General features: G+C 36.8%; 1 pseudogene; it reads left to right on the top strand.

Moving 5' to 3' along the window:
• Window positions 1-18,903: 18,903 nt before the first annotated feature.
• LOC115290676 lies at window positions 18,904-23,112 on the top strand (annotated as a pseudogene).
• Window positions 23,113-23,630: the final 518 nt, after the last annotated feature.

The raw sequence follows: 23,630 nt of genomic DNA, 5'->3' as shown, positions 1-23,630 counted from the left end.
TGAATACTGAAAATGAACCATGGACTGAAGGAGGAGGGGGAGGGAAGGAGGGGGTGATGATCATGGTGGGGGGCACTTGTGGGGAGAAGCACTGGGTGTTGTATGGAAACCAATTTGACAATAAACTATTTTAAAAAGAAGTATTGGGCTATATTCAGAGGTAATGGTGGGAAAGTTGATTAAACATAATGGGTATATATTAGAAACGAATTTTCTTGATGAAGTCTAACCAGGTGGTAAAAATAGGAAGTTCTGGGGAATTGATTTTTTAATAAGAACTTTTAATATTTAACTTTAATTTTTAGGTTTTCTTTAAACTGTGATAAAATTGAAGGGGGAGTGTTCTTTTTCTCACGTTGGATTAGTTCTCAAAGTGCTAGTTTCTTAATATTGTATCAGTAGTTTTCTACAAATATCCTAATGAATTGAACTCTCTTTTTATAAGCTGTTGTGAATCAGCTCTTTTCAAAGGCGATACCGCATGGTCCACAACCAGTTACTGAGCTGCAGGGAATAGCCATTTTGAACATTCATTTTGGCATTCTTCTTTCCCGGAAGGCTCAAAGAAGAATAACTGTGCCAAAACATTAGCTGTATTGTTACATATTTAGGGACTTCAGATTGCCAGAATGCATTTGCAAAACTCTTTCCTTTGCTTTTTATTCTTTTCCCCTTAAACATTGCCATTGAAGCAAGATGGGTATGTACCCTGGTACTTTACCTTTAGAGAAAAACATCTTGGAAAAGTTGATATCTTAGAAATCTCTGTAATTCTTGAATGTATTTTAAATATGCTCACCTTTTTGTGACCAAAAGCACATTGTTGTAAGTCCTCTGTAAAAATGTTTTGTTAGTATAGTAACAGTGTTTTAATTCTGGAAAAAGTATGATGACCTTGGGTTTCCTTCAGAGGCTCTTTCACATTTGTGGTTAATAATATTTTGTTAGAATTCATCTTTTCTTGACTCATAACTGCCTGTTTTACAACTTTTTTAATGGACATTGTGTTATTATTTTTTGAGGATCTGAGATATTCATTTTAAAGTTTTCTGAAAGTGTAATTTGTAATCACATTTGTAGCAGGAGTGTTTTTTTTTCTTCTGTCTCTGGGTGCACCTTTCTTTACTTGGTGTTTTTGTGGTTGTCTCTACCTTGCCTCTTGTGGCTGCTTTTAAAAAAATAGTCTTTCTTTTTTTTAATGTTTTTATTCATTTTTGAGAGAGAGAGAGTGAGACAGAGCAAGAGTAGGGGAGGGACAGAGAGAGAGGGAGACACAGAATCCCAAGCATGCTTCAGGCTCCAAGCTGTCAGCACAGAGCCCGACACGGGGCTCAAACCCAGAAACTGGGAGATCATGACGTGAGCTGAAGTCTGACAACTGACTGAGTCAGTCAGTTGCCCCAAAGTGGTCTTTTTTTTTTCTTTATATTTATTTCTTTTAGAGAAAGAGCTAATATACGAGAGGAGGGGAGGGGCAGAGAGAGAGAGAGGTGGAGGATCCATAGCGACCTCTGTACTGACATGGGGCTCGAACTCAGGAACTGTGAGATCATGACCTGAGCCGAAGTCGGATGCTTAACCGACTGAGCCACCCAGGTGCCCCTTAAATAGTAAGATTTTAAAACCAATAACTTGCTTGTTTCTGCTTGCTTCTTTTACTTTTAGGAGTATAGGGGGTTAAGGAACTACTATGGTTTATTGGAAAGTATGTTGAGTTCTATCTGGATAAACTTAAGACTTTGTTTTTGTAATTTTTATTTTACTTAAAAAATTTTTTTTTAACATTTATTTTTGAGAGACAAAGAGAGGCAGAGCATAAATGGAGGCAGAGAGTGGGAGCAGAAAGAGAGAGGGAGACACAGAATCCAAAGCAGGTTCCAGGCTCTGAGCTGTAGGCACAGAGCCGATGTGGGTCTTGAACCCACCAACTGTGAGATCATGAGCTGAGCCAAAGTCAGATGCTTAACTGACTGAGCCTCCCAAGTGCCCCTGTTTTTTTATTTTTAAGTGAAGGTAGTAATTTGGACAGTGGTTGTGAAATCGAAATGTTATATATGTGAAAGTACTTTTTAAACTGAGAGATACAGCTAAAGTTTAAATTTTATTATTGTTTAATAACAATATTGTTCATCATTATTTAAATCTGCTTTTGATTTTCAGGTTGTTCCATTGACCTGTCATGCATGGCAACAGTCACTATATCAAGGCAGTAGTGGTATACAGATTTCTGATGCTGATGTGGTCTCTGTGGAAAAAACTGCTCAGTGGACTTCTGGAGATGATCAGGTATGTCTTATGTAACTGGGAAGTTATTTTTCTTTTCATAAGTAGCATGAGAAACTCTGATTTAGCTTTGAAGAATGGTAAGAGGTGAATTACTTTAATATTTCATTTTTCTAATAGATCTTTGATAATCTTAGTTAAATAAAATAGCATTTCACTTTTTTTTTGGGTCTCAGGACGCCTTTACATTCTTCAAAAGTATCTTAAGTGCCTTTTGTTTACATGGACTATATTGATATTTAACTTACTAGAAATTAAAAAATTTTTAAATATTTTTAAAATAACAAAACCATTATATGTTAATATAAATAATGTATTTTAGAATGAAAAACCACTATTTTAAAAGACAAGTAGTTGGGAGGGTGGCATTGCTTTACATTTTGCTCCTGTGATGACTGAGAATTCTCCAGATCTGCAACCTGGAGACCCAGGAGAGCTGATACTATAGTTGTAGTCTGAATCCAGAGGCCTAGAATCAGGAGAACTAACAGTATGAGTTCCAGTGCGAGTCTTGAAGGGCGGAGGACCAGGCCAGCTGATGGTCTAAGTTCTCCGAATCTGAGTTTAAAGGCAGGAGAATACCAATGTGCTAGCTCAAAGACGCATCAGGCTGAGGAGGTGAATTCTCTCTTGCTCAGCCTTTTGTTCTATTCGAGCCTTTAAATGGATTGGATGAGGCTTGCCCACATGGGAAAGGGCAATCTGCTTTACTTAAGTCTATGGATCAAATCATCTGGACACACAGACATACAGAATAATGTTTAACCAAATATCTGAGCACTTGGTGGCTCAGCCAAGTTGACACATAAAATTAACCATCACATGGATTCTCATATCTGCTTCTGCATTAAGTCTGTTGGGATACATTGAAGTATGTGAAGAAAATATGGCCATACATAGATTCATAGAAAAGGGAGGTCCATATAGATTTCCTGAAAGAGCATCTATGACCACCAGGTATCCTTGGACCACTCTTTGAGACCCACTGATCTAGAGCGTAGTTACAAATTTAGAAGAAATAGAAAAATTGTGAGCAAACAGGAAAAAAAATTCATACATGTTTTTTTGGAGGAAAAATATAGCCTTACTCAAAATGGTTAAGTATTTAAGGTTGATTATCTAATAAATTGGGTATCAGATTTCTTCTGGTACCTTCAGTTTCACTTAAATTGTAGTGATTATTTATTTGATGCAAAATATTTATTTGATGCAAAATATGGAAGAAGGAGATTTGCTATCATTAAGGGAAAGGGGTTAAAAGAAGCCTTGAGCAGAAAATGCATGACGCTCTGAGGCCATTCAATGGAATGGGGTTGTGGTGGATTAAATGATATGCCCCCAAAATGTGTTGAAGTTTTAATCCCCAGTACCTTAGAACATGTCCTTATTTGGAAATAGGGTGATTGCAGATATAACTTAGATGAGATCATACTGGAGTAGGGTGGACCCTTAATCCAATATGACTGATATCTCTGTAAGAGACAAGAACAGTATGCAAAGAGAGACACACAGGTAGAAGTTGATCCTGTGAAGACAGAGGCAGAAATTAGAGATACACTTCCACAAGCCAAGGAATGCTTGGGGTTACCAGAGGGTAGAAGAAGTAAGGGAAGATCCTCCCCTAGAGGCTTTAATGGAGCATGGCCCTGCCAACACCCTAGTTTCAGACTGCCAGCCTCTGGAACTATGAATCTTGTTTTGAGCCCCCCAGTTTGTGTAATTTTGTTATGGCAGCCTTAGGAAATGAATATAGGGATATACCCCTGAATAGTTTAACATTCTCTGAGGACATGTTTATGGTAGAGCATGGTCCAAAAATAGATGTCTTCCTTTTTGTTCCTTTCTTATGAAATATATGCCATGAAAAAAATACATACACAGTGGATAGATCCGGTAGCTCTTCATTTCTGCCTTTATGCTTGGGTTTCTGAGCATAGCTGGAGCATTATGCCACTTTCTAATTTCCTCCCCTCTTTTCTCCTTTTAATTCTCATTCATTTTTATTGCTCTTGTCTGAGTTAACTTTCATTATTCATTGAGAAACTATAGCTCTTGCTACATTGTTCTCAGTTTCTTCCATGTCAGCTTATATTACCTCTGTAGTGCCTAAAACTCTTGGATCTTTAATCTAACCTGTGGAGATCTTTTCCTGCATTCCTCCTCCTAAACTTCTATCCCCACTAGGTTACTCATCTCTTGGTCACAGTCTAGACCATGTCACTTCCAGCAACTTGAGTACAAATGTCTCATATTCTCTTCTCTTCCAGCTGCTGTTTGATTTAATATTCTGCCCCCTGTTAAATGAAGTTTTCAAGAATTTTCTCTCTCCATTTCCTGCTATGTTAACCTTATTGCTGTATAATTTAAATATAACAATCTTCATTTTTAGGTATATAGTTTGATGAGGTTTGACAAATATATACAGTCATATAACCACTATTACATTTGAGATATACAAGATAGCCACCACCCCAAAAAAGTTCCCTTGTGCCACACTGTAATCAGTTATCTCCCCCATCCTTAGTCCCTGGCAACCATTGGTCTGATTTCTGTCCCTAATTTCTGACTTTTCAGAATTAAGGTGTATAGACTTTTGAATCTGGCTTCTTTCACTTAGCACATGCTTTTGAGATTTACCCATATTGTTGTATGAATCAGTAGTTTGTTCTTTTTAATTTTATATTGCTGAGTAGTATTCCATACAGGTATAGGTTTTTTGGTAGACAAATGATTTCATTTCTCTTGGGTAAGTACTTAGGATTGGGATTGCTTGCTGGTAAAGTAATTGTATGTTTAATGTTATAAGAAAGTGCTAAACTGTTTTCCAAAGTGGTTGTGCCATTTTGCTTTCCCCTATAATGTATGAGAGTTCTAGTTGATTTGCATCCTTGCCAGCTCTTGGTATTTTCAGTATGTATATATGTATTTATTTTAATTTAAATTCAAGTTAGTTAACATTTGGTGTAGTATTGGTTTCAGGAGTAGAAATTAGTGATTCATCACTTATGTACAACACCCAGTGCTTACCCCAACAAGTGCCCTCCTTTATGTCCATCACCCGCTGCCACCTCCCCTCCAGCAACCCTCAGATCTCTGTATTTAAGGAATCTCTTATGGTTTGCCTTTCTCTCTGTTTTTATCTTATTTTATTTTTCCTTCTCTTCCCTTAATGTACATCTGTTTTGTTAAATTCTACGTCACAGTGAAATCATATAATATTTGTCTTTCACTGATTTATTTTACTTAGCATAATATACTGTAGTTCCATCCATGTTGTTGTAAATGGCAAGATTTCATTTTTTCTTCATAATCGAGTAGTATCCCTGTGTGTGTGTGTGTGTGTGTGTGTGTGTGTGCGCGCACACGCGCACACCATATTTTCCTTATCCATTCATCAGATGATGGATGTTTGGTCTTTTTCCATAATTTGGCTGTTGTTGATAGCACTGCCATAAACAGTGGGGTGCATGTGCCCCTTTGAATTTTTATATCCTTTGGAGAAATAAATAGTGCAATTTCTGGGTTGTACAGTAGTTCTGTTTTAAATTTTTTTTTTGAGGAGCTTCCATACTGTTTTCCATAGTGGCTGCGTCAGTTTTGTTGTTTGAAAATTTTTAGCCATTCTAGGTGCATTAAGGTATCTCACTGTGGTTTTAATATGCGTTTTCATAATGACTAATGATATTGTGCATCTTTTTGTGTGCTTATTTGCCACTCATGTTTCTTCTTTAACATAGGGTCTTTCAAGATCACTTCCCTTCTTTAATGGCTGATTTGTTCCACTTGTTGAGTTGGGAATTCTTTATAAATTCTAGATGCAAGACCTTTATCAAACATGTTTTGCAAGTATTTTCTCCCTCTTTATAGTTTTTTTTCCAAATTCGATAGACCTTTTGAAGAGCAGAAGCTTTAATTTTGATGAAGTTGGTGTATTGACTTTGTTTTTTTTATGGTTTAACACTTTCTGTGTTCTGAGAAATACCGGCCTAATCTTATGTCACAAATATTTTTCCTGTATATTTTTCCAGAGCAAGGTTTCTCAATCTTGGCACTTTTGACATTTTGGGCCAGGTGGTTCCTTATTGTGTGGGGCTGTCCTGAATGTTCTAAGGTGTTTAGCAGTATTCTCAACCTTTCCCTATTAGATGACAATAATACCCCTCTATGTTTTAACCATGAAAAATGTCTACAAAAATTGCCCAGTGTTCTATGGTTGAGGGAAGAGACGATGTCAAAATTTTACCAAGCTGAGAACACTGTTTCTGAAGTTTTATAGTTCTAGGCTTTATATTTATGTCAATGATCCATTTTGAGGGTTTTTTTTGTATGTGATATGAAGGACCCACCTTCATTTTTTTACATATGAAAATCTAATTGTCGTTCTACCACTGTTTGCTGAAAATACTTTTTCTCTAGTGCTTACTTGGCATCTTTATCAAAAACAGATTGACTGTAGGTGTGTTGGTCTGTTTCTGGACTCCCTATTCCATTGATTTTATATCTCTGTTATGCCAATTCTTAATTATTTTAATCTTAATTATTATTAATCATTTCTTTTTTAGTAGTTTATTGTCAAATTGGTTTCCATATAACACCCAGTGCTTCTCCCCACAAGTGCCCCCCACCATGACCATTACCCTCCTCCCCCTACCCCTTCAGTCCATGGTTCGTCTTCGGTATTCAGTAGTCTCCCTTGATCTGTGTCCCTCACTCTCCCCCGCTCTCTTTCCCCCTTCCTCTCCCCATGGTCCCCTGCCATGTCTCTCCTGTTAGACCTATGAATGCAAACATATGGTATCTATCCTTCTCTGCCTGACTTATTTCGCTTAGCATGACACCCTCAAGGTCCATCCACTTTGCTACAAATGGCCAGATTTCATTCTTCCTCATTGCCATATAGTACTCCATTGTATATATATATACCACATCTTCTTGATCCATTCATCAGGTGATGGACATTTAGGCTCTTTCCGTGATTTGGCTATTGCAGAAAGTGCCGCTATGAACATTGGGGTACATGTGCTCCTATGCATCAGCACTTCTACATCCCTTGGGTGAATCCCTAGCAGTGCTATTGCTGGGTCATAGGGGAGTTCTATCGATAGTTTTTTGAGGAGCCTCCACACTGTTTTCCAGAGCGGCTGCACCAGTTTACATTCCCACCAACAGTGTAGTGTGTGATACATAACCCAATACTTAAAGAAGGATTTGTAAGATAAATGCTTCAAAATTAAGCAAGTGTCATCAGCAATTCTTCATCTGAGATTAAATGATTTGGGTATAAATCAAAAGACTGAAAGAGTCCCTCCCTAAGTTTTTAATATTAGAAGTTAGTAGTCTTCCAAATATATGCTGTCTAGGGAAATAAACATTTTTGATCTAAGGACACACAGACGTTGAAAATGAACGGATGGATAAAGATACTCCATACAGGGGCGCCTGGGTGGATCAGTCGGTTAAGTTCCAACTTCGGCTCAGGTCATGATCTCACGGTCCGTCCTTGAGTTTGAGCCCTGCATCGGGCTCTGTGTTTACAGCTCAGAGCCTGCAGCCTGCTTCAGATGTGTCTCCCTCTCTCTCTGACCCTCCCCCACTCACTCGCTCTCAAAAGTAAATAATAAATATTAAAAAAAAAGATACTCCATGCAAATGGTAACCAAAAGAGCACAAGAATGGCTATACCAAATTCTGACAAAATAGATTTTAAATCAAAAACTGTTGGGGCGCCTGGGTGGCTCAGTCGGTTAAGCCTCCAACTTCGGCACAGGTCGGATCTCACATTTGTGGGTTCGAGCCCCGCATCAGGCTCTGTGCAGACAGCTAGCTCAGAGCCTGGAGCCTGCTTCGGATTTCTGTGTCTCCTTCTCTCTCTGCCCCTCCCCATCTCATGCTCTGTCTTGCTCTGTATCAAAAATAAATAAAACATTAAAAAAAATTAAAAAAAAATAAATAAATCAAAAACTGTTATAAGACAAAAGGCACCTGGGTGGGTCAGTCAGTTAAGCATCCGACTCTTTATTTTGGCTTGGGTTATGATTTCATGGGTTCGAGCCCCGTGTTTGGCTTTGCACTGACAGCATGGAGCCTACCTGGGATTTTCTCTCCTTTTTCTCTGCCCCTATCCTACTCACGTGCTCTCTCTCTCTCTTTCAAAATAAATATTTTTTTAAAACCTGTTACAAGACAAAGGGCACTATAATATCATAAAAGGGTCAAATCAAATCACCAAGAAGATATAACAATTACAAGTATTTGGGGCACCTGGGAAGCCTCCGACTTCAGCTCAGGTCAGATCTCACGTTCGTGAGTTCGAGCCCTGCGTCAGGCTCTGTGCTGACAGCAAGCTCAGAGCCTGGAGCCTGTTTCCGGCTCTGTGTCTCCCTCTCTCTCTCTGCCCCTCCCCCTCTCATGCTCTGTCTCTCTCTGTATCAAAAATAAATAAAACATTTAAAAAAATTAAAAACAAAAAACAAGTATTTAAGCATCCAACCTCAGAGGTCCCAAATCAATTAGGCAAAGTTTTAAAGACTTGAAGGGAGAAATACACAGCAACACAGTGATATTAAGAGACTTCAATACTTCACTTTCAATAATGGATAAAAACAACCATACAGAAGAACAATAAGGAACAGAAGAACTGAGTAACACTGTAGACCAACTGAACCTAACAAACACACACAGAACACTCCACCTAAAAAAGAATGTACATTTTTCTCAGGTACACATGGAACATTCTTTTTTTTTCTTTTTTTTAATGTCTTATTTATTTTTGATACAGAGAGAGACAGAGCATGAGAGGGGGAGGGGCAGAGAGAGAAGGAGACATAGAACCGGAAGCAGGCTCCAGGATCTGAGCTACCTTCAGCACAGAGCCTGATGCGGGGCTCGAACCCATGGACATGAGATCTGACCTGAGCCGAAGCCAGAGGCTTAACCGACTGAGCCACCCAGGCACCCCCACATGGAACATTCTTTAGGACAGGACATGTTAGGCCACAAAACAAGTCTTAACAAATTCAAGAAAACTGAAATATACAGTATATATTTCCAATCACAATAGAATAAACTACAAACCAGGAACACAAAAAAAACTGTGTCCACAAATATGTGGAATTAAAACACATATTCAAAAATTTAATGGGTCAAACAAGAAGTCACAAGGGAAAACAAAAAATACTTTGACACAACTGAATATGAAGACACAAAATACCAAAACTTATGGGATACAATGAAAGCAATGCTAAGAGGGAAGTTTAAAGCCATATATGTGTACATTAAAAAAAAAAAAAAAGCATTATATCAAATCAACTACCTAACTTACACCTCAAGGAACAATGAACTAAACCTAAAGCAAGCATAAGGAAAGAAATAATAAACACTGGGGCACAGATAAAATATTGAACAGTAAAAAAAAACCAATGAAACTAAAAGCTGAGTTTTTTCAAAGACCAACAAAATTGGCAATGCCTTAGCTAGGAAAAAGAAGACTCAAAATAATAAAATCAGAAAGAGGCAAAATTACAAGCAAGGGCACAGAAATAAGGCTTGTAAAAGTATAGTATGAACAACCCTACACCAACAAATTGGACAGCAAAGAAGAAATGCATAAATTCTTGGAAAGACACCCTACCAACACTGAATCACGGAAGATTAGAATATCTGAACAAACCTATAACTAGCAAGAACACTGAATCAGTAATCAAAAACCTCCCAACAGGGAAAAACCAAGGATCACCGGATGGCTTCACTACAGAATTCTACCAAACATTTAAAAAAAGAATGAACATCAATCTTCCTAAAACATTTCCAAAAAATTGAAGAAGGAACACTTCCTAACTCATTCTACAAATCTAGTATTACCTTGATATGAAACAGCCAGCCAAAGACACTACAAGAAAACTAACACCAATATTCTTGGTAAATAGAAGCAAAAATCCTCAACAAGATGCTAGCACAGAACATTAAAAGGAGTGTATACCATATCCAAGTGGACTTAACCCCAAAACACAAGGGTGGTTCAACATATAAAAAACAATCAACATAATACCTCGCATTAACAGAATTAAGGATAAAACAAAATGATTATTTCAATTGATCCAGAAAAAGCATTTGACAATATTCATCACCCTTTCATAATAAAAACACTCAACAAACTAGAAAACGAAGAAAACTACCTCAACATACTAAGAACCATAGAAAAACCCACAACAAACCTCATATTCAATAGTGAAAGACTGAAAGTGTTTTCCTCTAAGATAAGGAACAAAGACTTTCACCACTTCTATTCAAAATAGTGTTGGAAATTCAAACCAGAGTATTAAGCAATAAAAGAAAATAAAAGGCAACCAAACTGGAAAGGAAAACATAAAATATCGCATTTGCAGATGATATAGTTTTATATACAGAAAACTTGAAAGATCAAACACACATAATTAGAATAAGTGAATTCGGCAAAGTATCTGGATACAAAGTCAACACACAAAAATCTGTTGCATTTCTATACACAGTAAAAAATCTGAAAAGAAATTACAAAAACATTTCCACTTACAATAGCATTAAAAAGAATAAAATACTTAGGAATTAACCAAAAAGGTGAAAATCTTGTACAATGAAAACTACTTACCAAAAAAGACATACAAAATTTACCTAAAAATAGATCAAAGACCCAAATGTAAGACCTAAAACAAGAGAACTCTTACAAGAAAACATGGAACAAAAGCTTCATGACAGCAAATTTGGCAATGATTTCCTGGATATAACATCAAAGGTACAGGTAACAAAAGGGAAAACAGACAAATTGGACTTCATGAACATAAAAAAAAAATTGTGCATCAAAAGACACTATCAACAGAGTAAAAACACAACCCACAAAATGGGAGAAAATATTTGCAAGTCATATACCTGATAGAAGTGTCATAGTTAGAATATACAGCCTCTTTAACAGGTGGTGTTGGGAGAGTTGGACAGCAACATGTAGAAGAATGAAATTAGGCCACTTTCTTACACCATTCACAAAAATAAACTCAAAATGGATAAAGAACCTGAATGTGAGACAGGAAACCATAAAAACCCTTGAGGAAAAAGCAGGAAATAGCCTCCTAGACCTCAATGGCAGCAATTTCCTCCTCGACATATCCCCAAAGGCAAGGGAATCAAGAACAAAAACGAACTATTGGACCTCATCAAGATAAAAAGCTTCTGCACTGCAAAGGAAACAATCAAAAAAACTAACAGGCAACCAACAGAATGGGAAAAGATAGTGGCAAATGGCATATCAGATAAATGGCTAGTATCCAAAATATACAAGGAACTCACCAAACTCCATACCCGAAAAACGAATAATCCAATGAAGAAATGGGCAGAAGACATAAACAGACACTTCTCCAAAGAGGACATCCAGATGGCCAACAAGCCCATGAAACGATGCTCAGCATCACTCATCATCATGGAGATACAAATCAAAACCACACTGAGATACCACCTCATACCGGTCAGAGTGGCTAAAATGAACAAATCAAGAGTCTATAGATGCTGGCAAACGTGTGGAGAGACGGGCACCCTCCTACACTGTTGGTGGGAATGTAAACTGATGCAGCTGCTCTGGAAAACAGTATGGAGGTTCCTCAAAACACTATCCATAAAACTCCCCTAAGACCCAGCAATAGGACTGCTGGGGATTTACCCAAGGGATACAGAAATGCGGATACATAGGAGCACATGTACCCCAATGTTCATAGCGGCACTTTCTACAATAGCCAAATGATGGAAAGAGCTTAAATGTCCATCACCTGATGAATGGATAAAGAAGATGTGGTATATATTCACAATGGAGTACTACATGGCAATGAGAAAGAATGAAATCTGGCCATTTGTAGCAAAGTGGATGGACCTCGAGGATGTCAAGCTAAGCGAAATAAGTCAGGCGGAGAAGGACAGATACCATGTTTGCACTCATAGGTCTAAAAGGAGAAACCTAACAGAGGACCATAGGGAAGGGAAAGGGGAAAGAAAGCTGGGGAGAGAGAGGGACACAAACCATGAGAGAGTATTCAATACTGAAAATGAACCAAGGGCTGAAGGGGGAGGGAGAGGGGGGAATGGGGTGATGGTCATGGAGGAGGGGCACTTGTGGGGAGAAGCACTGGGTGTTGTATGGAAACCAATTTGACAATAAACTATTGTTAAAAAAAGGAGGTGTCATAGTTAGAATATATAATGAAAACTATTACAACTCAGTAATAAAAAAGCTAACAATCAATTAAAAAATAGCAAAGGATCTGAATAGACAATTTGCCAAAGGGAAGTGTACAAATGGCCAATAACCACATGAAAAAACGCTCAATGTCACTAACCATTAGGGAAATAGGAATCAAAATTACAAGACACCACCTCAAACCCTTTAAGGTGGCTATTTTCAAAAAAAACCAGAAAACAGGTGCTGGTAAGGATGTAGAAACACGGCACCCTCGTGCACTGCTAATGGGAATGCAAAAGGTAAACACATTGTGGAAAACAGTGCAATAGTCCCTCAAAAAATTAAAAATAAAATTACTATATGATCCAGCAATTTCACTTCTGGGTATATACCCCAAAGAATTGACAGCAGGGTCTTGAGGAGATATTTCTACACCCATGTTCACAACAGCATTATTCACAATAGCTAAAACATGGAAGCCAATTGTCCAGTGATGAATAAATGGCTTAGCAATGGATATATACATAGTCTGGGTGAAACTTAAAGACATCATGCTAGGTGAAGTAAGCCAGTCACAAAATGACACATATTGTAAGATTCCACTTAAATGAGGTATCTAACGCAGTCAAATTCATAGAAACATAAAGTAGAATGATGGTTGCCAGATGCTGGGGTGAGGGGAATGGGAAGTTGTGTTTAATGGGCACAGAGCCTCAGTTTTGCAAGATGAAGAGAGTTCTGAAAATTGGTTGTACAACAATGTTAATGTATCTAACATTCTCAAACTGCACACTTAAAAATAGTTAAGATGGTAAATTTTATGTTATGTGTATTCTGTCACAGTTAATTTAAAAAAATTTAAGCCCCAGATAAACAAAACATAAGACTTCTTGATAACAAACCTGTTTTATAGGAAATACTAAGGGAAGTTCTTCAGGATGAAAGCAAGTAACACCAGCAAGTAATTCAAATTTACAGAAAACAACAAAAAGGGCCAATCAAAGCAATTTTGCAGGTAACTGCAAAAGACAGTACAACTGCACACTTCTCCTTTCTTCCTTTCACTGATTTAAAATGCAACTATATCAAACAATATATATCTAATTGTATTGTTGCACCTATAACATAGAAATGTATTTGATAGTGACAATACAAAGGAGATTCACAGAAACAGAGTGCAATGGAATAGGAAAATGATACCATGGGGCACCTGGGTGGCTCAGTCTGTTGAGCTTCCGACTTCAGCTCAGGTAATGATCTCACAGTTTGTGGGTTCAAGCCCTGCATCAGACTCTGGAGCCTGCTTGATTGAATTCTATGTCTCCCTCTATCTCTGCCCCTCCCTGTATTCTCTCTCTCTCTCAAAAATAAACATTAAAAAAATTTTTTTAAAGAAAAAAGAAAATGACACCAGATAGTAACTCAAAAGAAGGAAAGAATGAAGAGTACAAAAAAGGGATAAGAAGGTTAATATAACAATCCCTACAAATACTTCTTTGTTACACTACCTTCTGTCAGATTCTTCAAAAACCCTAAGATTTTATAAAGGTTTAACTATAACAACATGTTGTTGAGTATATAATGCATGTGGACATATGCCTAATGGTAATACCATTAAAGAAGGGGTAGGGAATGGACATATATAGGCATAAAGTTTCTATGTGGCAATACAAAGACTAAAGGAACAAAACAGACACAGACATACAGAAAATAAAAGCTAAATAGCAGAAATAATTCCAAACATAACAATAACACTAAATATGAGTAAACTAACCAATACAATCAAAGGCATATTTTGTGTTAGATTGCATGAAAAAGAAGATTTGACTGTATGCTACCCACAGAAGACACATTTAAACTCAAAAAGACAAGTTAAAAGTTAAAGTAGAGATAAAAAAAAGATTTACTATGCAAACAATCATAAAAAAGGTAGAGTGGCTATAGTAATATCAAAACAAAACATACTGAAACATAATGAAATACCTAAGAACATATTTAACCAAGGAGGTGAAAGACTTGTACTCTGAAAACTGTAAAACACTGATGAAAGAATTGAAGACGACACAAATGGAAAGATGTTCCATGCTCATGGAATGGAAGAACCAATATTGTTAAAATGTCCTAACCAAAGCAATCTACAGATTTAATGCAATCCCTATACCAAAATACCAGGAACACTTTCACAACTAGAAAAAAATAATCCTTGTATGGAGCTACAAAAGACCCCAAAGAGTCAAAGCAATCCTGAAAAAGAAAGGAGTGCCTGGGTAGCTCAGTCAGTTAAGCGTCTGACTCTTGATTTCAGCTCAAGTCATGATCTCATTGTCATGAGGGTAAGCCCCACATCAGGCTCCAGGCTGAATATGGAGCCTGCTTAAGATTCATTCTCTCTCTCTCTCTCTCTCTCTCTCTCTCTCTCTCTCTCTCTCCCCTTCTGACCCTCCCTCTAGCCATGAGCGCCTGTGGTCTTTCTCTCTCTCAAATTAAAAAGAAAAAAACAAAAACAAAACTGGAGGTATCACAATCCCAGATCTCAAGATATACTACAAAGCTAAAATAATCAAAACAATATAGGGGTGCCTACGTGGCTCAGTCAGTTAAGCATCTGACCTCTGCTCAGGTCATGATTTCACAGTTCCTGAGTTAGAGCCCCGTGTTGGGCCCCATGCTGACAGCTCAGAGCCTGGAGCCTGCTTCCGATTCTGTGTGTGTCTCTCTCTCTGCCCCTGCACTGCTCATACTCTGTCTCTCTCTCCTTCAAAGATAAATACACATTAAAAAAATTTTTTAAACAGTATAGTACTGGCACACACAAAAATACATAGATAAATAGAACAAAACAGAGAGCCCAAAAATAATACATTAATATAACATAAATTGATTATATGACCATTAATCTTTGACAAAGGAGGCAAGAATGTATAGTAGAAAGAAGACAGTCCCTTCCTTGAACAAATGGTGTTGGAAAAACTGAACAGCTACATGCAAAAGAATGAAACTGGACCACTTTCTTATGCCATGTACAAAAATAAACTTAAAATGGATTAAGGACCTAAATATGAGACCTGAAACCATAAAAATCCTAGAGATCACAAACAGTGACTTCTCTGACACTGGCCACATCAACACTCTTCTAGATATGTCTGATGAGTCAAGAGAAACAAAAGCAAAAATAAACTATTTGGGATTACATCAAAGTAAAAAAAGTTTCTGCACAGCAAAGGAAACAATCAACAAAACTAAAGAAAACCTACTGAATGCGGGAAGATATTTGCAAATGACACACCCAATACAGGGTTAGTACCCAATATATATAAAAAACTTACATAACTCAACACCAAAAAAATGAATAATCCAATTAAAGACATGAACAGACATTTCTCCAAAGAAGACATGAGTAGTGAACTGACACAAGAGGCTCAACATCAAAGAAATGGAAGTAAAAATTACAACGAGGTATCACCTCACATCTGTAAGAATGCCTAAAATCAGAAACACAAGAAACAAATGTTGGTAAAGACGTGGAGAAAAAGGAGCCCTCATGCACTGTTGGTGGAAATGCAAACCGGAGCAGCCTCTGTGAAAAATAGTATGGAGATTCCTTGGAAAATTCAAAATAGAACTACTATATAATCCAGTAATTCCACTACTGGACATTTACCCAAAGAATATGAAAACATTAATTCGAGAAGATATATGCTCCACTATGTTTAGGGCAACATTATTTACAACAGCCAAATATGGAAGCAGCCCAAGTGTTCATCGATAGAAGAATGGCTTAAAACAAGTGGATGGATAGAGAGTCTGTGAATGATTCTGGAACATTAAAAACAGAGCAAAAGTCAATCACTTTCCTATACATCAGCAATGAGCAAATGGAATTAGGAATTTAAAAAAAAACAATACCATTTACAGTAGCACACCCCAAAATTAAAATATTTAGGTACAAATCTAACCAAGTATGTACAAAATCTATATGAGAGAAACTATAAACCTCTGATAAAAGAAATCAAAGAGGAGCTAATTAAATAAACAGATATTCCATGTTCATGGTTTGGAAGACTCAATACTGTCAACATGTCAGCTCCTCATAACATGATGCTATGGAATTCAACACAATTCCAATCACAATCAAAATTTGAGACAAATTATGCTGTGGATATTGACATACTTTTTTAAAGTTTATAATAAAAGGCAAAAGACCAGAGCAGCCACATAAAATTAAAGAAGAAAAAGTGGGAAGGCTGATACTATCTGACTTCACGACTCACTATAAAGCTAAAGCAATCAAAAAAGTGTAGTACTGGCAAAAGTACAGACAAATAGACCACAGAAAAGCCCAGAAATAGACCCATATAAATACAGTCAACCAATTTTGGACAAAGAGGAACAAAGGCACTATAAGGGAGCAAAGACAGTCTTTTCAACAATTGGTACTGGAACAACTAGACATCTACATCCAAATAAATGAATCTAATGAAAAAACATGAATCTAAACACTGATTTTACATGTTTCACAAAATTCAACTCAAAATAGATCACATATATAAATGCAAAATGTGGAACTATAAAAACTATAAAACTCCTAGAAGATAATATAGGAGAAAACCTAGATGACCTTGAGTATGATGATGTATTTCTAGGATACAGCATCAAAGGCACAATCCTTGAAAGAAATAATAAATTGGGCTCAGTAAAATTTAAAAACTACTGTTCTATGACAGACAATGTCAAAAGAATGAAAAGACAAGTGACAGACTAGGAGAAAATATTTGTAGAAGACATATCTGATAAAGAACTATTCAATACACAACTCTTAAAGTTCAATATATAAAAACAAACAACCTAATTAGAAAATGGGCAATAGATCTGAACAGATGTCTCATTAAAAAGATATATATCTGGAAAACAAGAACATGAGAAGGTGCTCAATATCATATATTATTAGAGAAGTGCAAATTAAAACAGTGAGATCATCACTACACACCTACTAGAATGGCCAAAATCCAAAATACTGACAATACCAAATGCTGCTCAGAGTACACAGCAACAGGAACTCTTATTCATTACTGAATGACGATGGGAATGCAAAACGTACAATCACTTTGGAAGACACTTTGGCAGCTTCTTACAAAACTAAACATACTCTTAGTATACAATCTAGCAATCCCTTAAGCCAAACCTAATCCAGAGCAAGACCCAACCCTGCTCAATTGTATGAAGGCTGAGAGAGATGAGGATACTGCAGAAAAGTATGAGACTAGCAGAGGCTGGTTCATGAGACTTAAGGAAAAAAGCCATCTCCATAACAAAAGTGTTAACATGAAGCAGCAAAGCAAGTTATCTAGAAGACCTAGCTAAGATAATTAATGAAGGCAGCTACACTAAACAACAAATTTTCAATGTAGACAAACAGCCTTATGTTGGAAGAAGATGCCAACTAGGGTTTTCATAGCTAGAAAGAAGTCAACACTGAGCTTCAAAGCTTCAAAGGGCAGACTGACTCTGTTAGGAACTAATGTACCTGATGACTTTAAACTGAAGCCAATGATTACTTATCATTCTGAAAATCCTGGGGCCCTTAAGAATTATACTAAATCTATTCTGCCTGTACCCCATAAATGGAAACACAAACCCTAGATGACAGTTATGTCTGTTTACAACATGATTTAATAAGTATTTTAAGCCCACTGTTGAGACCTACTGCTCAGAAAAGATTCCTTTCAAAATATTACCACTCACTGACATCACACCTGCTCATCTAAGACCTTTGACGAAGATGTTCAAGATTAATATAGTTTTCATGCCTACTAACACAACATTCATTCTACAGCCCATGGATCAAAGAGTCATTTTGAGCTTCACGTCTTATCATTATAGAAGTACATTTCATAAGACTACAGCTGCCATAGATCCATCTGATGGATCTAGAAAAGGTAAATTGAAAACCTTCTGGAAAGGATTCATCATTCTAGATGACACTAAGAATATTCATGGTTCATGGGATGAGGTCAAAATATTAACATTAGCAGAACTCTGGAAAAAGTTGATTCCAACCTTCATGTATAACTTTGAGGGTTTAAGACCAGTGGAAAAAGTAACTGCAGATGTGATGGAAATAGCAAGAGAACTAGAAGTAGAACCTGAAGATACGATCGAATTGCTACAATTTCATGATAGGGCTTTAATGGATGAGTTGATTCTTATGAACAAATCAAAGAAAATGGTTTCTTGAAATGGAATCTACTCTTGGTGAAGATGCTGTGAAGACTATTGGAATGAAAACAAAGGATTTGAAATAGTGTATAACCTTAAATGACAAAGTAGTGGCAGGGCTTAAGAAGACTGACTCCAATTTTGAAAGAAGTTCTACTGCAGGTAAAATGCTATCAAACATCATTACTTGCTACAGAGAGATACCATTCATGAAATCAACAATCAATGTAGCAAACTTCATTGTGTCTTATTTTGAGAAATTGCCACAGCCATACCAGCCGACAGCAACCACCACCCTGATCAGTCAGCAGCTACAACATCAAGGTGAGACTCTCTATCAGCAAAAAAGATTACAACTTGCTAAAAGGTTAGATAATGGTTAGCATTTTTTTTTAGCAATTTTTAAAAATTTATTCATTTTTGAGAGACAGAGACAGAATGTGAGTAGGGGAGGGGCAGAGAGAGAGAGGAAGACACAAAATCTGAAGCAGGCTCTAGGCTCCAGTCAGCACAGAGCCTAATGTGGGCCTTGAACCCATGAACCGTGAGACCCTGACCTGAGTCGAAGTCAGATGCTTAACCAACTGAGCCACCCAGGCTCCCGAGCAATAAAGTATTTTTTAATTAAGTATGTACATTGTTGTTTTAGAAATAATGCTATAGTACACATAACAGACTACAGCATAATATAAAAATAACTTTCAAGTACATTGGATAAACAAAACATTCCTGTGGTAACAAATGTACCACACTCGTGCAAGATGTTAATAATAGGAAAAATTGAGAGGAAGGAGGGAATATGTAGGAATTCTGTACTTTCTGCTTACTTTTTCTGTAAAAAAAAGTCTGCTTCCAAAAAGTCTATCTTAAAAAAAAAAAAAAAGGACATGGGCCACTTGTATGGCTCAGTTGGTTGGTTGGGTGTCCGACTTCAGCTCTCACAGGTTGTGAGTTCAAGCCTCACATCGGGCTCTGTGCTGACAGGTCAGAGTCTGGAGCCTGCTTCAGATTCTGTGTCTCCCTCTCTCTCTACCCCTCCCCTGCTCGTGTTGTTTCTCTCTCTCTCAAAAGTATCATTAAAAAACATTTTTTTAAAGAAATAAATAAAAGGACAGCCACCTTGACAGAAGACCAATAAGGAAATGTAAGATGTGAACACCACCATAAACAAACTAGATCTACAATATAATAGAACATTTCACCCTAGAGCAGCATAATATATTCTTCTCAAGCACTCAAGGAATATTCTCCAGGACAGGCCATGTGTTAGGTCATAAAACAGGTCTCAAAATTTTTAAATAATTGAAAACATGAAAAGTTTATTTTCCAAATAAAATAGAATAAAGGCAGCAATCAGTAACAGAAGGAAACTGAGTAAATTCACAAATGTGTGGAAATTAAGCAACAGGCTCTTAAATAACCAATGGATCAATAAAAGAAATCACAAAAATAACTTTCAAATATTTTGAAATGATAACAAAAATACTACATACAAAAACTATGAGCTGCAGCTAAAGCAGTAATCAGAGGGAAATTTATAGCTACAAGTGTGTTCATTACAAATAGAACAAAGATCTCAATCAATAGCCTGCTCATACAACTTAAAATAAAAAAGAGAAAACTATACCCAAAGAAAACAGAAGGAAGAAAATAAGACTAAAAATTAAAATAAATGAAAAAGAAGATAGTGAAAAGTCAATGAAACCAAAAGTTGGGTCTTTGAAAATATCACCAAAGTTAAAAGTCCTTTACCTAGACTCACCAAGAAAAATAGAGTATTCATATTACTTAAAATCAGAAATTAAAGGGGGAACTTCACTACCAATCTTGAAGAAATACAAATAATTATAAGGAAATACTATGAAAAACTGTATGTCAAGAAATTTGATTAACTTGGAAGAAATGGACAAACACCTAGAAAACACAAATTACTGAAATTGACCCAAGAAGGAAAAGAAAATCTGAATAGACATATAGCAAGGAAAGAGAGTAAATTAGTAAATAAAATATTCCCCCAAAGAAAAGCACAGACTGATACAGTGTAATCCATCAAACAGTCAAAAATTTATTAATGATAATCCTTCACAAACAGAAGGAATAATTTCTTTTTTTAAATTTTTTTTTTTTTACATTTTTTTTAGAGAGTGTGAGAGCGAGAGTATGAGAGCACAGGAGAGGGGCATAGAAGGAGGGAGACAACAGAATTAAAGCAGGCTCCAGGCTCTGAGCTCTCAGCACAGAGCCCGATGTGGGGATCAAACTCACAAACTTCAAGATCATGACCTGAGCCGAAGTCAGACGCTTAACCAACTGAGCCACCCAGGCACCCCAAGAAGGAATAATTTCATCTCATTTGTGCATCCAGTATTACCTGGGTACTAAGACAGGCAAAAGTATCACAAAAAAATTATAGACCATTATCTTAGAACTATAGATGCTAAAATTATTTTTAAAAATACTAGTCAATGTGTGTGTGTATGTGTGTGTGTGTGTGTGCACGTGTGCACGTGTGTATTCCCATATCCTACAACATATAAAATCTGCATACACCACGATGAATTAAATTATCCCCAGAATGCATGCTTGGCTTAACAACCTAATATCAATTAATACACCGAATAGTAGAATGATTGACAAAATCTAACAGCTTTTCATGATAAACTGTGTTCAACAAGCTAGGAATAGAAGGAAATTTCATTAATCTGATCAGGGCACCTATGAAAAACTCACAACTAACATCCAACTTCTAGTGAAAAGTTTAGATGTTTTCCCCTAAGATTAGGGATACCCTAATTAAGGATATCCATTCTCACCAATTCTATTCAACATGATCCTGAAGTCTCTATCCAAGGAAATTAGGAAAAAATAAATAAAAGGCATTCAGATTGAAAAAGAATGAAATTTTATGTATTCACATTTGACACGGTCTTATATAGAGAAAATATTAGAGAGTCCACTAAAAATCTATTAGAATAAATGAGTTCAGCACAGTTGCAGGGGACAAGATAAACATAAGAAAATCAATTGTTCCTTTACACACTTGCAATAAACAATCCAAAACTGCAATTTTAAAAACATTCTACTTACAATAGCACCAAAAAGAATAAAATGCTTAAAATTTAAGAAAAAAAGTGTCAAACTTCTACCCTGAAAAGTACAAAATATTACTAAATATATTTGCAAAAGCTCTAAATAGAAAGATATCCCATGTTCATAGATCAGAAGACCTAGTATTGCTAAGATAGCAATACTCCCAAATTGGTCTACAAATTCAATGCAATTCCTACCAAAATACCAGCTGGCTTCTTTGTTGAAATTGGCCAGGTGACCCTAAAATTCATGTAGAATTGCAAAGGCCCCAGAATAGCCAAATAATCTTGAAAAGGAACAAAGTTGTGTGTTCGACTTTTAGGTCGTAATTCCAACTCCAAGAGGCTTTGGGTTATGTGGCAACTCTGAAGGATAATTTTGGATTTATTGAAACAGCCAATCATGATAAGGAAATCTCTTTCCATTACAGTGAGTTCTCTGGTGATGTTGATAGCTTGGAACTGGGAGACATGGTCGAGTATAGCTTGTCCAAAGGCAAAGGCAACAAAGTCAGTGCAGAAAAAGTGAACAAAACACACTCAGTGAATGGCATTACTGAGGAAGCTGATCCCACCATCTACTCTAGCAAAGTCATTCGCCCTTTGAGGAGTGTTGATCCAACACAGACTGAGTACCAAGGAATGATTGAGATTGTGGAGGAAGGGGATATGAAAGGTGAAGTCTATCCATTTGGCATAGTTGGGATGGCCAACAAAGGGGACTGCCTGCAGAAAGGGGAGAGTGTCAAGTTCCAGTTGTGTGTCCTGGGCCAAAATGCACAGACTATGGCCTACAACATCACACCCCTGCGTAGGGCCACAGTGGAGTGTGTGAAAGATCAGTTTGGCTTCATTAATTATGAAGTAGGAGATAGCAAGAAGCTCTTTTTCCATGTGAAAGAAGTTCAAGATGGCATTGAGCTACAGGCTGGAGATGAGGTGGAATTCTCAGTGATTCTTAATCAGCACACTGGCAAGTGCAGTGCTTGTAATGTTGGCGAGTCTGCAAGGGCCCCAAGGCTGTTGCAGCTCCACGACCAGATAGGTTGGTCAATCGCTTGAAGATCATCACCCTGGATGATGCCAGTGCTCCTCGCCTAATGGTTCTTCGTCAGCCAAGGGGACCAGATAACTCAATGGGATTTGGTGCAGAAAGAAAGATTCGTCAAGCTGGTGTCATTGACTAACTATATCCACAAAGCACATCATTAATCCACTATGATCAAGTTGGGGGGATTCTGGTGAAGGGTTCTGAATATCTCCCTCTTCATCCCTCCCAAAATCTGGAATACTTATTCTATTGAGCTATTACACCAGTTTTAACACCTTCCTCATGTTGTTTAAAAAAAAATAAATAAATTTAAGAAAAAAAAAAGAAAAGGAACAAAGTTGGAGGACTCCTACATCTTTATTTCAAGACTTACTACAAAGCAATGGTAATCAAGAAAGTGTAGCATGGCATAAAGTTAGACATACAGAATAATAAAATAGAATGGAGAGTCCAGAAATAAGCCCATATGTGAATGGTCAAATGATTTTCAACATGAGTACTAAGACTATTCAACTGAAAGGATAGCCTCTTTAACAAATAATGCTGGAACAACTGAGTAACAACATACAAAAGAATGAAGCTGAACAATTTCTTCACACCACATACAAAAATTAACTCAAATTGACCAAAGACCTAAATCTAAGACCAAAAACTATAAAACTCTTCAAGAAAACATAGGGGTAAATCTTTATGAATTCACATTCAGTAACAGTTTCTAAGACAGGACATGAAAAGTATGAGAAGCAAAAGAAAAAAAGATAAATTAAGACTTTATAAAAAATACTTTTGGGAGTAC

Source organism: Suricata suricatta, chromosome 4, assembly GCF_006229205.1.
Source record: "Suricata suricatta isolate VVHF042 chromosome 4, meerkat_22Aug2017_6uvM2_HiC, whole genome shotgun sequence".
Lineage (NCBI taxonomy): Eukaryota > Metazoa > Chordata > Mammalia > Carnivora > Herpestidae > Suricata > Suricata suricatta.
Note: the sequence above shows the minus strand (reverse complement) of the source record. Positions and strands in the feature narration are given on the sequence as shown.